Genomic DNA, 17,573 nt, shown 5'->3' on the forward strand with positions numbered 1-17,573 from the left:
GGCACACTCGTGTATGTCTGTTTTTTTTTTTTAAATGTCGATCGGTTTCCCTGGGTGTCAGCTGACCCATGGACCAAAAAATCGAGTCACATCCTATGTGAAGTCACCAGTGACTACACTTGGGTACAGTGTGAAACCTTTCATCTCCCATACAGAAGCCTGTAGATACCTGCCAGAATAATTGTGCTCTGAAGAAGTGTGAATAAAACAAACGGTGCAATATTCCTCATTGACAGGTACATCATATATGGAAAACTTCAACTAGTGGTCTACTTATAACATTTCTCAACTTCCTTGTTCTGTGATGCTCTATTCTCTTGACTTTGAAATAAAAATCGGTTAGAAAGGTAGTCCTCACCCACACAGTGTGGCACGCTTCATCATGTGTTCCTCCTATTTAGCAAAGGGGAACTTCTTTTTGTGTTGTCAGACATTTGAATAGCACACAAGTGGCTCAAGCATGGAGAGTTCACAGGTGGAAATAAATGCATGGTTAGAAGTTGTGTTTATAATATGATATCATCCAGTGTGAGTTTTTAAAAATGTTTTTGAGTGTTAAACGCATATACTAAGGTAGTCTAAAAGTTAAATTAGTATACTTTTTGTACTACTGAGTGATACTATTTCTAATATATATTATGTGAGTGGTTGTGTGACTGCATCTGTGTGTGTTTGTGTGAGTGGCTTTATGGGTGAACTAGTGGGTGGGTGAGTGGCAGTATGGGTGAATAATTGGGCGTGTGAGTAGCTGTAGGTGTGAGGCTATATGAGTGCCTGTACTGGGGAGCGAGTGGGTATGAGTGGCTGTATGGGTGAGTAAGTGGCTGTGCAAGTGGCTTTATGGGTGGGTTTCTGGGTGAGTGGATATCTGAGTGGCTGTATCGGTGACTAAGTTGCTGTGTGAGTGACTGTATAGGTGAATTACTGTGTGTGTATGTGTGTGTGTGTTAGTGGCTGTATGGGTGACTGAGAGGCTGCTTGAGTGGTGTTTGGTTAACTGAGTGGGAGTGTTAGTAGCTGTATTGTAAAGTGAGTGTCTGTGTGAGCAGCTGTATGAGTGAGTGAGTAGACATGCGAGTGCTTGCATGGGAGTCTGAGGGGTTGTATGGGTGAGTGGTTGGCTCTGTTGAGCGGCTGTATGGATGTATGATTGAGTGGCTGTATGGGTGAATAAGTGGATGTGTGAGTAGCTGTATGGATGAGTGGCTGTGTGAGTACTTGTATGGGTAAGTGATTGTTGGAGTCACTGTATGGATGAGTAGGTGGATGTGTGATAAGCTCTATGGATGAGTAAGTGGGTGTGTGAGCGGGTGTGTGAGCAGTTGTGTGGGTGAGTAGGTGTACGAGTGGTTATATGGGTAGGTGAGTGGATGTGTGACTGGGTCTGTGGATTACGTCATCAGTGATGTAATTTGATATGTCATGAGTGATATCACTGACCATGTCATGAGTGATGTAATTTGTGAGGTCATAAGTAGTGCTTTGCAGGGGCGTAAGTTATAGTTAGCTCACATAACTGTAAATTCTGAATTTCACTGGTTTTGTATGAGTGAAATCTGAGCCTAACTAAAACTTCCCTGTAACCTTTGTTTTTCAGTGAATTTCTAAGATTTTTGTAATTCTATTTCCTAATTATGTCCATGTAACCTTTGTTTTTTCAGTGAATTTCTAGATTTTTTAAATGTTGTTTCCTAACTGTAACGTTTTTGTGACCTTTTGGTTGTTCCCAGTGAATTTCTGTGGTTTTGTATTTTTTTTCTTAACCGTAACCTGTCACCTTTGAAAGTAGGTATGTGAGTGGCTGTATGGGTCAGTGAGTGGCTGTATGGGTCAGTGAGTGGCTGTATGGGTCAGTGAGTGGCTGTATGGGTCCGTGAGTGGCTGTATGGGTCCGTGAGTGGCTGTATGGGTCCGTGAGTGGCTGTATGGGTCTGTGAGTGGCTGTATGGGTCCGCGAGTGGCTGTATGGGTCCGCGAGTGGCTGTATGGGTCCGCGAGTGGCTGTATGGGTCCGCGAGTGGCTGTATGGGTCCGCGAGTGGCTGTATGGGTCCGCGAGTGGCTGTATGGGTCCGCGAGTGGCTGTATGGGTCCGCGAGTGGCTGTATGGGTCCGCGAGTGGCTGTATGGGTCCGCGAGTGGCTGTATGGGTCCGCGAGTGGCTGTATGGGTCCGCGAGTGGCTGTATGGGTCTGTGAATGGTACTATGGATATTGGGCATTTGCATACTCATGGTATTTAAAAGGGAGAACCATGGACTCTCTTCTCATGAGGAGAAGACAAGAAAGAAACCACTCACTCATCCGAGTCACTACACATCAGATTGTGCTCCAGTAGATCAATGGTGAATTCACCTCCATCAGGGATTTTGTATAGTTTTTCAATGTGGGATACCAGTGGAATCACTCTTGCTTTGCCTTCGTTAAGCCCAAGAAGGTAGGATCATTTGTAATTTACAGAAGTGGAGCTTAAGTTGGGGCTATAACAACAAAGAATGTCCATGGGTCTCCTGCATTCATTCATGAAACTGTGTTTGGCTTACAAACAACCATGAAGGCATCCCTCAAGCATAAAAGATACCCATCAGTTACTGTCCGTTACCGCCCTTGTCATCATCTGGGTTTCGTCATACCAATAAGAAAGGTGCTGTAGCTATGATGTAAAGCTTTAAAGTGCTACAAACCCCGTGATGCAAGAATTGTGTATGCGATGTCGACAATAGTTTGACATTACCTGATTTGCAGTGCGTGTGAAACCAAAATTGTGATCTAAAATTGGAGAGATGAGAGGCCAAGTATTTTTATTAGTGCCCCTCAACCTTCCAATGTTTAAAAACAGTGCAAACAACGTAGCAGTTTGAATAAATATCTGCTACCATATAGTCAGGGTCAACATGTTTCAGCAGATAAGATGGACGTGAGCGTCCTCTGCCTTCATCAGGACCTAGCTTCGCTACTGCAATATGTGTAAAAAAGTGTAAATATGAAATGTCACCTGGTCATTCTTGGGATATCTGGTTGCTCCTCCTGATTACTGCATCATGTAAGAGAGAACAGAAAACATTATTTGCATGTCACATACAGGAAACAATGAAGTCCATAGATGTTCTGTATATCTAAACATCCAGAGGGTATTATCAATACCACATAATCAGTCTGAGGATAAATACAACAGCTGATTAAAACTATTTAGTTATTTGACTGCTTACCAATTTCAGCAGGAGTGAATGGCATCACCTCACCTGGCTACGGCTCAGGTAAGTGAAGCACTGCTCTATTAAAACAAAGAGGAGGTTGATATAACAAAACATTGTACAACAACCTACCCCACTCATCTTTGGTAAAATAAAATCGCCTGACTCAATATAAAACTAGAAAGGGTATGTACCATTTTATAACACATATTGTCCAACAAATCACCACATGAAATCACTAGAAAATAGCATGTGTGGTAATTTAAACAAGACCGTGAATCTCATTGTAACATGATTAGTGAAATTTGCAATGAGACCCATAGTCCATGTTGCCACAAGATCGCTACATGAAGTCACTAGAAAATAACTAGAAAATAACATGCGTGGTAATTTTAAACAAGAGCGTACATCTCGTAACATGGTTAGTGAAATTCGATTAGTGAAATTGGCAATGGGTCCCATAATCCATATTGCCACACCGTTAACCAAACATTAGGCAATGTGGCAACCAAATCAATCATAGACCTCATCGCAGCAGGTTATTGATAATCGAGCACAAGATCTAATCGGAGTGTCCCACTTAGTTCCTACATCATGTCAACACGTCATGTGATGCATAGCCCTCATCGTGTCTAGTACCCGAAAAAACAAACCTGCGTTCTGCTAAAGAGACACTCCTACTATTCGTCCCCAGAGGTCAACGGAAAATGAAAAGTAGAATCAAAGTGCCAGGATGTTTCTCACCTATCAGTCGGTACTCTGGACAGCTGTCGGAGACGTCTGGGGAGGTGATCAGTGGCTGGCAGGCGGCATCTTTATCGAGCACTACTTAGAACGCACCATGCGCGTCCGTATCGGCGTCACATTTCAGCGCATTAGGAGGCTCACAGGAAATGTATTTACCTCATCGGTGTCACCCATTCATGTTTGTTTCAAAAAGGCACTCATCAGTGTCAAATGACTAACTAATTCGGTGTCAACAGTTGCACAACGAAAAAAAATAAAAAAAAATAATTCTCTACCTTGAAAATATTGTCAAAAAACACCGTCAAAAACAGCGACATCAAACGCGAGTCTCCAGTGTATTAAAACGGACTTGACTGTATCCAAGTGTTGACATCACTGCCTAAGAGGGGCCCTCTATATATGGGGTATGGTTTAAACCACCAGTTGTGTAAAAAAAGGCGAATAGTCTACGGTGTTCACGACCAATATGTACAGCCAAATCTGTCGACTAAAGGGTCAACCAGGAACATATACTACCCTCTTTCTGATTGCTATGTATTAGAAAAAGTGTATAACATGGAGCATATGACAGAAGGACCTTATGATATTCATAGCCCTTTTGATCAATAATTACCACGCAGTTGCTCACTCTGTTTACTAAAGCAGGTATCTGAACTCCATGTAGTGAGATTTATCTAATTATCAATGGTATATGAGATCTTCTAGTGATATTACAGACACATCTGTTAGAATCTACTTTTATAGGTAGAATGTGAGATGTATTTAGTTTCTAGATCGCTGAGTTGCCTATACCTCCTAAAGATATCCACGGGATTTCCTCATTTAAGCCTTCTTTGTCAGTATTCAATTAGTAAATCCACTTCTGTACTTTAAAGAACAGGTATTTGCTAACATTGACTAAGTGTTCAGGAATAAACGGCTGCTCAACAATTGTCCACGTAAAATCAGTTGGTCCATGCCCAGCAGACAAAAAATGACTGGTGAGACGTGTCGCGTGCTTTCTACATTGTATTGTGCTCAGATATTTGGAGCTTGACCTTCCTTGTGGTCATACCTATTTACTTCAATAGGCAAGGACAGGTGATCATATAGATCAACTTTTCACTGTTGCAATTAGTGAATTTTCTTTGTTGCTAAGGGCGACTAGTACCAATATCGATGTTAACTGATCTGCAAGTTTGAGGACCCGCGGCGCACACACCACACGGATGGTGACCTTCAACTGCGCTCATGAGAAGACAAGAAAGAAACCACTCACTCATCAGTCACTATACATCAGATTGTGCTCCAGTAGATCAATGGTGAATTCACCTCCATGGATTTCGTATAGTTTTTCAATGTGGAATACGGGTGGAAACACCCTTGCTTTGCCTTTGTTAAGCCCAAGAAGGTAGGATCATTTGTCATTTACAGAAGTGGAGCTTAAATTGGGGCACCTGCTATATTTGTAAGTGATTCCTGTTGAGGTAAAAGTTCTGTGAAATGAGCATCAGCGCCAGAACGGAACCTCACCGGTCCGTTTATCCAACCACAGTTCAGTGTTGCGTCAAATGTCTACCCAACTGGAGGACTTTCTACTAGATAATAAGTGAGTGCTACCTTATTGGGTAAATGTCTACACTACAGCTGCATAATGGACCACAAGGAAATGTCTTTAGTTGCCTTGTGTGCATTTCAGCAATGTGATTGTTCCTCATACATCTTTATCCAGGACTCTGTGATAAAATGAATCCGCATCTAGATTAGACAACACTACTACAAAGAGTTAAATCTCCACCAAACAAGGGCCCTTCCTCTTAACTACCTGAAGTAAGTGCTTATTTGTTTGACGGAGATGTCCTCATATTCCTCGTATTCAAGAAGTCCCACACCTCTGAATTGCAGCTCGTCGAAGGCTCCACCCCTTTCTCAACCACTCTGCTGATGCGCCTCCTGGTGCACTACTCGTTGGGGGTTGAATTCCCCTTGGATGCTGAGGACCTTGGGGGCCAAGAACCCCTCCTGTTAGCATCAGTAAATCAAACCAAGCTGTATTGCTGAGAGTTCATCAGAGAACCTGCCCCCATTCTCAACCACTCTTCAAACACACCTCCTGGTGCACTAATGGTTGGGCGATGAAGTCCCCTTGGCTGCTGAGGGCCGTTGGAGGCCAAGAACTCCTCCTACTACCACCATTAAGTTCCACACAGCAGGGTTGCTGAGAGCTCATCAGAGAACCTGCCCCCATTCTCCACCACTCTGCAAACATCCCTCCTGTTGCACTACTGGTTGGAGGATGAAGTCCTCTTGGCTGCTGAGGGACGAGGGGAGGCAAGAACCCCTCCTGTAACCACCAGTAAGTCCCACACAGCGGGATTGCTGAGAGCTAGTTGAAGGCCTGTTCCCTTTCTCCACCACTCTGTAAATGCACCTCTTGGTGCATTACTGGTTGGGGGTGATGTCCCTTTGGCTGCTGAGGGTCATTGGAGGCCAAGAACCCCTGCTGTTACCACCAGTAAGTCCCACACAGCAGGATTGCTGAGACCTCGTTTGAGGCTCTCCCTTTCTCCACCACTCTGCAAACACACCTCCTGGCACACTACTCATTGGATGATGAAGTAGGACAAGAAACTCACTCGTCCATTCATGGGGGAGGGGGGCCACGTGGCCTCCTCCCCGGGCTGATTCAGGTTTCAAGGACCCCATCCCCTGGGGCACGACCAAAATTCAATGGGGGAGGCCCCCATCCTTGGGCAGATTTCAGCCTGGGAGATGCTATCCCCACTATACATCTTGACACTCCACATAATCCATGAGTTACAGTTAATATAGTTTGGACAGGCAGTACACATTTCCACATCCCCGTCCTGCCTGCCACAGGTGTTAACTGAGGTTCGCGGTGGACCAAGAGCACCTTCAGTTTGCTGTGTTCCCTTTTGGCCTCACCAGCAGCCCTCTTGTGTTCACCAAGGTGATGGTGGTGGTTGCAGCAGTCTACAGAGCTCAGGGGGTTCCAGTCTTCCTGTACCTCAACAATTACCTGTTAAAGGAGAGCATGACCCAGGTAGTCATCCCCTAATTCCAGACTAAAGCAGACCTCCTACATTCACTGGGGTTCACTATCAATATGATAAAGTCACACCTGACTTCCTCTCAGATACTCCCTTTCATCAGAGCTGTTCTGGATTCACTGTATTAGGCCTAAGCTACCGAACGGCAAGATTAGAATATTCAGGCTATAATACTGATGTTGCAGTTTCTTTCTTGGATTTCAGTGAGACTGACTCTGAGGCTGTTGTTCCCCATGGCTTCCTACATCCTGCTAGGGACACATGCCTGTGGGCAAATGCTGACTCTGCAGTGAGACCTGAAGTTCCAGTGGGAACAGCATCAGGGGAATCTTTCTGACCTGGTCCAGATGTTGGACGGAACTACAAAAGAGCTGCAGTTGTAACTGACGAACCACAATTGGGTCAGTGGTAGACCCCTCTCCCTTCCCCACCCAGAGCTGACTTTAGTGACAGATGCATTACTGGGCGACCATCTAGGGGAGGTAAAGATCTCAAACTCTGGTCTGCGGTGCAGTCCAGGCTTTACATCAACTTGTTGAAGCTTTGGGTGATTCAGTTGGCATTGAACCCTAATTTGTTCGGCTAGGGGAATGGCGGTGCAGGTGTTCAGGGACAACACTACCGTCATGTGGTACTGCAACAAATATGCCTGGTGGGGTCATGGACCCTGTGTCAAGAGACCCTGCATCTCTTGACACGGCTGGAACATTCAGGCATTTCTTTGGTTCAGCATTGGTGGATTCTCGAAACACTTAAGTAGATAAACTCAGCTGTTAATGCCTAACGGGTCACAAATAATTATCTCATAAAATAACGAAGATGCATACAATTTTGGTTTACATAACTCACGAGAAACAGGATCCATAAATGGCAATTTATGAAAGAATAATATTGATACTGTATACATTGTAGAACAATGGTGATCCGTGATTAGTGTAAAAGCGCTTGTGTAGCGAAAAAAACAAATGCCTAAAACGTAGTCAAAAATAATATATAAACAATAACTAATAAAGATTTCATAGAACAGCCTGATGAAGAACAGAGTTCAATAAAAGTCTCTACAACTGGGATGAGTTCATTTGACTTCCATGAATTTATGTGGCCGAGCGTGAATGTTTTAGATACAGGCATTCATGAAAGTTCTGGCAATGTTTCGACCGATCAGAGAACCTGTCCGTAATACATCAAACAGGGCTCTTCTTTAGGGCAGCCACAAAGAGAGGGGAACACCCCAGTATGCTAGGAATTTGACAATATAGACTATCAAGTATATGAAAGGAACAGAGAACAATCCCAGTCTTCCTTTCAGGTAAGGCCAATTAATAGCAACAGTTAAAGGAACCCAATGAGGTACAGCTAAGCAAATCCAAAGGGATGACCAAAAGAATTCAAAGGATTCACAGAAGATCTCATCCCACAAGTGTGCTAAAAGATGCCGACTGCTTCAGTGCCACCAGCTACTCTACACTTTTGGGGGATTTTCTGAGGCAGCAAAAAGGAAGGTCCTGCACCTATACTTGTGCACCATACACCTTCATGAGTGAAGATTGAGCAGCAACAGTTGGCAACTTTCTACTTTTCGAGTCTATGATGTTATTCTGGCCGCCAGGCATCCCTCCACCAAGATGATATATGCCTGCTATTGGCAAACATTTGTAGCATGGCGTGCATCCAGGAACATCAACCTTTTTGTGCACTCTTATGTCAAGTTCTGGTGTTTGTTCTCCCCTTGGCCCAGCAGGGCTTTGATTTATGCACCACTAAAGGTTATTTGCTGGACCATCCTTCTCTGTGACCTGTAGTGACCCGTTTTCTCAAAGGACTTCAACATCTGCTCCCTCCTAGACCATTTGTCATACCCCAATGGGACCTCAATGTGGTCATTACACATATGTGTGCACTCATTGAGCCCCTGAACAACTGCCCACTGATACTCCTCACCATGTCTTTTGTGGTGGCCATAACCTTGACCAGGAGGGTCAGTGTACTGTAGGCACTCTATGCACACCCTCCTTACATGACATTCTACCAAGACTAACTAGTTTTGAATAAACATGTCTCTTTCCTTCTGATGGTTGGAACACCCTTCCATGTAGGCCAAAATATCGCCTTTGCCTACCTTCTTTGCTCCATCTCACCATTCCAAGGAAGAGGAGAGAGTACACCGACTAGACCCAAAAAAAGCATTGCCTACCTCGATCACACTAAACTATCAAATGTTTGTTGGCTGCATCAGAGTGGAGAAAGGGAAGACTGTGCTGAAATGCACCATCTCACAGAAGATAGTGCACTGCATAAAAATATGCTACGTACTGACCATAAAGCAACACCCTGAGGGCTTGTATGCCAAGGCTTCAACCACTGCATTGGCTCATGGAGTACCTGTCCTGCACATTAGTCAGGCAGCAACATGTACATCATTACACGCATTCACAAAAAATCACTGTCTGGACAGTATTGTCCATCATGTTGGCCATTTTGCTTGTTTGGTCCTTTTGAATTTTGTGGTCTAAATCTGCTCTCAGACCCACTTCAGGGGGAGTTATTGCCTGGGTATCTATTCTAAGGTAAGGAATGTGTAGCTAGGAGTCTCTATCAGATGAACAAGCTCTGATCCAGCCCGGATTCCCCCTCCAGATTTGGATGTGGCCTTTTTCGAAGGAAATTCCGGCGGAAATCTCTCTACTTAGAACTGGTGGAATGGGAGAAAAAGGGGTGAAAACTCACCTTTTTACATGGTACCAGCTGCAATTTCATCCTCTTTGCCATTATCCAGGTCCTCCATGCACCTTAACCATGACGGACCGGCACCCTGCTTTGGCAGAATCGAAGGTAGGGGTTTGTGACGTGTGCGGGTATACAATGCATGGTGTGTGTATGTTGGTAGGATGCAATGCAGAATGTATCAAATATGCTCACTACACATAGCCTACATACACAACATATATGGTTTTACGTAAAATGAAAGTCCCCGTCTATCAGTCTCCTCACCACTACGGTCGCGAGTGTCAATACTCTGCCGACCGGACACCAGCAGAACATCCAAATCTGCTCAGCGGGACCCCGCCGTCCAGACGGCGACAGTGGGCAGTTTGCCAGCACAGAAGACTGCCTCTAGTTTCCATAGAAAAAGCATTTTTGACTTGACTAAATCTTTGGCGCCGGTTGACGAATCTTCACAACATTTTCAAAAGAAAGTGTACCAATGATTCTAGTTGTGCATGGAAAGTTTTGGGGCGATCCCTCAAGTGGGGGTCAAGAAAAAGGGTGGGTCAAAAAAAGTGTTTCCCATAGAGATTTCATACATGACTACAGTGCGAACTGCTGGACGGAATTACACCAAACTTGGCAGAAAGATCACTCTTGGTTCAGAAAGTGACCTTTTTAGGTCAAGCATTTGAGACCTCTTGTACATACTTTAGTATATACTTGTAAACTTTAGTATATACTTGTGTATGTACGTTGTGGGCTCTGGAGATCAGCCCTAGGACTTGTCTGCTTCCGCTTACGGACTTTTTTTCTGTTCAACTGCCTCTATTTAACTGCCTTGATGAAAAACGGCCAGCAGAGGTCAGTAAAATACCAGAATTGCTTTCTGCTGAGGGACTTTCCTTTTTCTAAATATTTCTGATAGCTGCCTCTGTTTAACTTTCTTGATAGAACACGACTAGCAGAGGTCAGTAAAATACAAGAATCACTTTAAGCATTCTCTAGATTGCAGTCCATAGAAATATTCCTCCACAAGCACCTGTAGACAATATTTTTTTCAAATCTTGTATTTTCAGTCATATGACCACAGAAGGGCCGGATTTTGTTAAAAACAGAGCTTTGGACTATACCATTTCCCACTGAAAGGCAATGTTTCTCTCCATGTGTTCCCATACATGGCATGTCACGCAGTTTGGTGCTTACTTTCTGTCCATGTTAAAGAACAGTAGATGTTTCAGCACCCAGGCTAATTTGATGCATAGCTAAATTCATATAAGGTCCCCAAGGCGAGACCAATTGTATTGCAAATGCTTGTTATTTGGTGTAATTCTGTTTGGTAGTTCTAAAGTTATTAAAGGAAACCCACATTTGTATATCTAGGGATGCGAATCCTCGGAGGATCTGACAGTCCCCATGGGGAAATCTTATTGACTGTCAATACTTCAACCAGGAAGAGTTGGAAGCCATCTTTGGGCTCTGCTTCAGCCAAGTCCCACAACAAATGTTTAAAGTTGGAATACCCTGACTCCCTAGCCTTGGTCCTGGGGTCCCCCTGGTACCCTGCCAGGTCAAAAAAGCACCTTTTGAAAAAATGTTGCTGTAAAAGAGACATAGGTGTGAATCCACAGCAAATATATTTTTTTAAAACCCGCACAGCGTCCAACCCCCACACTTATTTTATCAAGCCCCCCGGTGGCATGCCTCCATTAAAAAAATTAAAGTATGGGGTTCCACGTGGCCCCCTCAAACGCATTTTTATGCCCCGGGGATCACCACCTCCGCGGGATCAACATAAAGATATGGGTGGCCGCGCGGATGCCCCCAGACACCACCACCTCCCCAAACGTTTTTAAAAAAAGGAAGGGGAATCTTATATCTATTCCAATGTCTTCCCACCCCTCTACCACAACAGATACGGGGCCTCCAAAAGGATATCACTAACTTTGGACGCCGACCGCGGTTCTCCCACAGGATCCTCATGTTGCCAAGAGATAGAGGGGACTAGCATGTCCTAACCTTTTGGAATACTACTGGGCCGCACACCTCCTTATTGTCTCGGAATGGACCACCACTGAAAGCGAAAAGGTATGGTTCTATATGGATAGGATGGTCACGGGCGTACTATCTGGGATCTCACGTGGCTCCACTGTACGGCGCACTCCCGTAGTGCTTATCTTGCAGTGCCTACTAAAACGGTCATAGAAGCATTGGACAGAGTAGCAACACGTAAGGGACTGACAACCTTCCCCTCATACTCCTATAACTGGCAACCCACTATTCCCTCCGGCCCTCCACTTGCCAGCATTTGCCAAATGGTCACAGGGGGGTTGCAGAGTGATCGGGGACTTGTTCGAAGGGGGACTCATAAAAACTTTCACCCAGTGCAGAGAAGAATTCCATCTCCCACTAGACGCAGGCCCCCAGTATGCACAGCTGCGCCACTGGGTATCCTCATCAGAGATGCAGCAGGCTGCTACACGGCCATACACCCCTTTCTATCTGCTGGTCCACTCCTTTGACTTGAAAGGCCTCATATCCCAGACATATCAGATTCTACAACACCCACTGGTGCCGGCCACGCACCCATATCCGCGTCAATGGCAACTGACGTCCAACATGGAAATCACGCCCAAACAGTGGAGTAGACTATGGCGAGACATTCCTAGGGTCTATTGTAACATCCCGCAGAGGGCAAATGCTTACAAAATTATGACATAGTTGTACTATACACCCGCCCGGCTGCACAAAATGTTCCCTGTCACGCCCCCCTTGTGTTGGAGATGTTAGAATGCATCTGGAGACTTAATTCACATTTGGTGGGCTTGCCCGCTCCTGACTCTGCTCTGGAAGGAGGTCCTTAGTCATATTAAGGAGGTGCTGGGCTTCCCCCCCGCCTGTATCTACGGCCACGATTCTTCTGGGCATTAAACCTGATAATTTAAAAGCACTCGACTGGACAATAGCACTTCGCATGCTGGGGGGCAGCTATGCAACTCATAACGCTTTGTTGGAAAAAGGCAGAGACACCCCCGATTGCTGCTTGGTTCGTGCGCTTGTGGCATGTAATAATAACTATGGAACACTTCACAGCGCGATTGCAATCATTGGATACCCGCTTTAACGCTATATGGCGCCCCTTAGTTCAATATCTCTGTAAAATAGAACATGCGCAACACTTGCCCCCAAGCTTTGAGCACTGCGACTTTTTGAGGATCCTGGTATTTCTGGGCCTATGATGACGAATCATAGGCCCAGAAATACCAGGATCCCGATAGGAACATTAGGAATCCTTGGTTTAGAATCGTTATCTGGCCAATGCAAATACTTGTATATATTTGTACATAAGAAATCAACTGCACTGTATATTCTGTCATTCACTGAGCACCCTTCACAAAAAGTCACTTCATTTTGACAGTCACAACATGCATTGAATGTTATCCATGAATGAGTACAATTCGGATACTAAATGTTTGAACTTTATAATATAATCGATTGATTACACAATCTTAAGTCTTTGAGCATTTATTTCTCTGTCGGACTTATATCAGAGAGCTTTTGTTTTTGTTTGCATTTAATAACTTTCTTTCAAAGTAATTGAACCGACCCAACAGACCCTTTTTTGCATAAACAATGCAGCCAATTTACGTGATGAATCTAGGGAGATGTGTCCCTGTCACATTATACCTGTGTCAGGTATGATGTATGCAGGGTGGGCGTTCCCACGCAGGAAACCTTCATAAAAGTGACGCAGGGAAATATACAAGATTTCGCAGCGCCACTTACAGGATGCCACTGTGTCAAAACCTTACACTTGCTTGAAGCAGGCGTAAGGAGTGATGTAGTACAATAAGTATAGGCCTCCACAGGCATTGCTGGAGTATCGCCGCGCTTGCAACACAACTCCAGCAATGCGTGACTTTTGGGCAAAAAGATGCGTCAGAATTTCTGACGCATCTGTCAATCCTTGCGCCATGGTGCACCGTATTGTGAATACAGGGCATCCATGGTGGCGCAAGGGTATCACAGGCTGGCGCAATTAAACTGACGCATCTCTACAGATGCGTCAGTTTCTTGTAAATCTGCCCTAGAATAATGCTTAATTTTACTACTACTATTGTGCAGTTATCTAGCAGTCACTAGGTTCATGATTTGAATGGTGCAGCAGGTGCAATGGCACCGGGGCCAAGCACTTTAAGGACCCCAAAAACCCGGATTATTACTAAAACTCAAAACTAAACAGGCTCACAAGTGCAGGTACCTTTCAGACTACAGGGTCATGATTTCAATGGTGCAGAAGGTGCAGTGACACCAGGACCAAAACCTCTAGGCACACCACTAAACACCTAATGTTGCTATATTTTACTACTAAACAGGAAATCTTAAGTGCAGTTACCTTGCAGACAACAGGGACATGATTTGAATGGTGCAGCAGGTGCAGTGGCACTGGGCCCAAAGCTTGTCAGAACTCCTCAAAACACATAATATTGCAAAATGTTACTACTATAACAACCAAGTAGAATCCCTCTATGCTAAATGGTCTATCTTTCCGCTGTTCTTTATAGTTTGAAAACAAAGTTTTCTTAAAATAACACTCCCACACAAACATTTTCCATGGTGGCATGCTTCATCATAGGTTTCTTCCCATCCCGCTGCGGGACTGGCATGCTCCGACCGACGAAGACGTGAAAGTACTTTTAGTTAAATACTGTAAAGAAATGGATGGTATAAGAGTGGGAGGGTCTAATCTAGGGTTAAAAAATACCTGGCTATGTAGGAACAAATATTTTATTCAATCCTCTTGCTGGTATCATTGAAAACAGGGAAGTGAGAGGCGCACGTTTATGTGTGTGTGTATCCCAAGACTTTTCGTCAGGACCATAACAATCCCTAATACCAATCCTGGTAGTGACACCAAATAGGTCTCCTTAAAAAAATGTTAAGCTAAGATACACATACAGTACAATACCCATTCAGTAGTTGTTCTTTAGGTCTAGAAAGTTAGGACAAAAAGATTATTGTATTTGATTTAATAAATTGAATAAAACAAAAACCACATCACCATATGTGGAAAACACAGGAAGTTAAAATCGTAAAAGCTTTTATTATCTAAAATTGCTATGGTGGCTTTCTATCCTTACTGGATTGTCATGTTAATACCCGTAATTGTATACTTTAATGTGTACTGAGCAACCGTTTAATAAAAAGATTTCTAAAATACAAATCGTGAAAAACTGTCTGACATGGTTGACGAACAGAGGGGCATATTATCAAGGGCATTATTGCTGCTTTAGCGGGACTTTTTCTGCGAAAGCGGCGATAATTTTATCGCCCTATCAGCAAGCTGTCGCTAACAACAGTTAGCAACAGCTTTTAGGCGATAGCGACCGTTTTGTGGCCCGCTTTGCATGTCAGCGATATTTATCGCTAATGACATGCAAAGTGGGCGTACCCAACCTGTTAGCGACTGAAAGCAGTCGCTAACATTGCTATAGCCTATTATCAATGCAGGCGCAGTGATAAAAAAATTTGCGCCAAGCCCGAATATCGCCAAAACCTAATGCCTGCTCAGACCAGTTCTTAACCTGTATATACAATGGGAGTTGGATATTCAGGTTAATGCCGGAATATTGCTGGATTCCCTGCGATATTCACGCATTTCGCCGCTATCGCCGGATATTTTATCGCTTTAGAGCGTTGCTAATAGCATGTTATCTCTGCGATAAAATCCGGTGATGCGCGGCGATAAAAAAAAATATCGCGAAGCTCATTTAGCGATAAATATCGCTAGTTATTGATGATATGCCCCAGAGTTACAGGTCCTCCTCCACCCAGGGAGCACTATGGCGAATCGTCCATCTTACATTTTGCCCCATTCGGTCCTAGAGTGAAGGTCCCACCCCACCGCATCCATCGCTCCAGATCAAGTTTGAGAATCCAGCATCAGGATTTTCAATCAAAACTTCACTTTTCTAAGCTTGGTGAGTCTCATTAATATGTACATTAAAAAAGCATTAATCACAAAAAAGGGCAGATGTCCCCCGGTAATTGCTAAGGAAAGGAGCTTTATGGGGGTGAGGCAGCACACACATTTATGGCTGTCATCAGAAATTTCTAAAATGAAGTCCCATGAGTAACTGTACTTAAGTTAAGCAGAAGATGGAGCAATGAGATCCTGTCAAACTGAAAGTAAGAGGGAGTGTCCATCAATAGTATCTAAGGCCAGGGCTCCGTACCACGTTAATTCACGTGCATAGCAGGATTTTGAAGAACATGCACCAGGGGCCGAGTACAAACCCCATCTATCTACAAGACAAAAGTTTTAGCCAGAACTGCTGTATTTCTAAATTCACTAAGCCATTTGTAAGATGTTGCTAATTCTAATCCAGTGAATCCGAATTGGGATTTTGAATTTAAACGTTACTTCAATGGTGCCACCTAAGTTCAATTTATGTGCTCAAAATCACTTGTGGTCTGGTTTGATTGATTTGAGCTTGATTGTTGTCTCCTGACCATTGTGATCTACCAGAAATACTCTACTGAGGTTTCTGAAGCAGAGGATCGGTGTCTACTGAATGAGCTGATGTAGGTGCTGATTGAGCTGTTTGCAATTGAGGCGCATCTCTCAAGTGACCTCGACTTCGAACTGCAAATTCTTCATCATAAAATATTACCCAGACATCAGACTGGACCTGGAAAATCTTAAGCAGAACCACTGACGGAGGACCCTCTCCTCATGCTCCATAGCGAAGTGCCGGCCCTGCTGGCAAAGGAGCTTCAAACTGGCTCTTCTAACTTGCGATTACCGAATGTGGTGACTCATTTTTCCCTTTACCTCAACTTTCTTAGGAAAAGGAGAATCTCCACCATCTAGATCCAAAAAGCACTTTGTCTTTTTGCATTGACCATACAAAAGACCACTGGGTAGCCAATCAGCTCTTTCGTATTCCCTGGGATGAAAAAAGGCAGGACTGTACAGCAGAGTACTCTCTCTTGATGGATTGTACTTTACATAAAGATCTGCTGTGCAGTATCCAAGAAGCAGCCCCTTGAGGTATTGCAGGCCCATTCTACCGGGGCCAAAGCAGCTACTACTGCGTTAGCACACTAAGTACCCGTCATGGACATCTGTCAAGCTGCTACGTCTGTCACTTCACACGTTCACAAAGTTCTGCTTGGACGGTCAGGTCCGTTGCTATGGGGATTTTACCCCCTCAGTCCTCCAAGATTTCCTGTTTTCAGATAGTTCGTTTAAACCACCTTATCTGAGGTATTGCTTGGGTATCTGTTCTAAGGTGAGGAACCTTTGGTTAAAAGCCTCTAGCAAAAGAACAAGTTACTTTCCTTCTGTAATGCTTTTTCTGGTGGAGACACTCCCTAACCGCAGATTCCTCACTGACCCTCTTCCTGCTCTGCAAAAGGGGCTTCTCACCCACAAGCTCCTGCTCATTGGTCAACCATCATTCAGTTGTGGCTCTGTGTTTTTGGTGCACTAAACAGTCATGAAAGAAACTGATGTCAGCTCACTTATATAGGCACTGTGCACATCACGTCTGCCACAGATGAAGTCGATGTGGAGCTGCTCAGTTCCATCTACTGAATCACAGAAATATTGCTCAAGATTTTCCGGATCCAGTCTGATGCCTGGGGAATATTCTAAGATGAGGAATCTGCAGTATTGAGTATCTGCCAGAAAAATAGTTACAAAAGGTAAGTAACTTCTTCTAGTTTAGAGTGATCAATGGGTGCACCCCACAAGACCATGTGGGGTTCTACCTTGATGGTCCTATTTATTTCGCTGTTCTTTTCAGTGTGCTGTATAGTCTCCTTTCAACCACCTTGTAGGGTTAAAATTGTTTGGGCCGGAACTCCTCAAGA

The 17,573-nt window shown here is 44.2% G+C and overlaps 1 protein-coding gene across 1 annotated transcript in view; it reads left to right on the forward strand.

Annotated features, from left to right (window-relative positions):
- Window positions 1–17,573, forward strand: part of LOC147660770 (transient receptor potential cation channel subfamily M member 2-like) — a 979,384-nt gene that overhangs the window by 713,620 nt on the left and 248,191 nt on the right. The gene's annotated exons all lie outside the window — the stretch shown is intronic.

This window comes from Lissotriton vulgaris, unplaced genomic scaffold (assembly GCF_964263255.1).
Source record: "Lissotriton vulgaris unplaced genomic scaffold, aLisVul1.2 SCAFFOLD_262, whole genome shotgun sequence".
NCBI lineage: Eukaryota > Metazoa > Chordata > Amphibia > Caudata > Salamandridae > Lissotriton > Lissotriton vulgaris.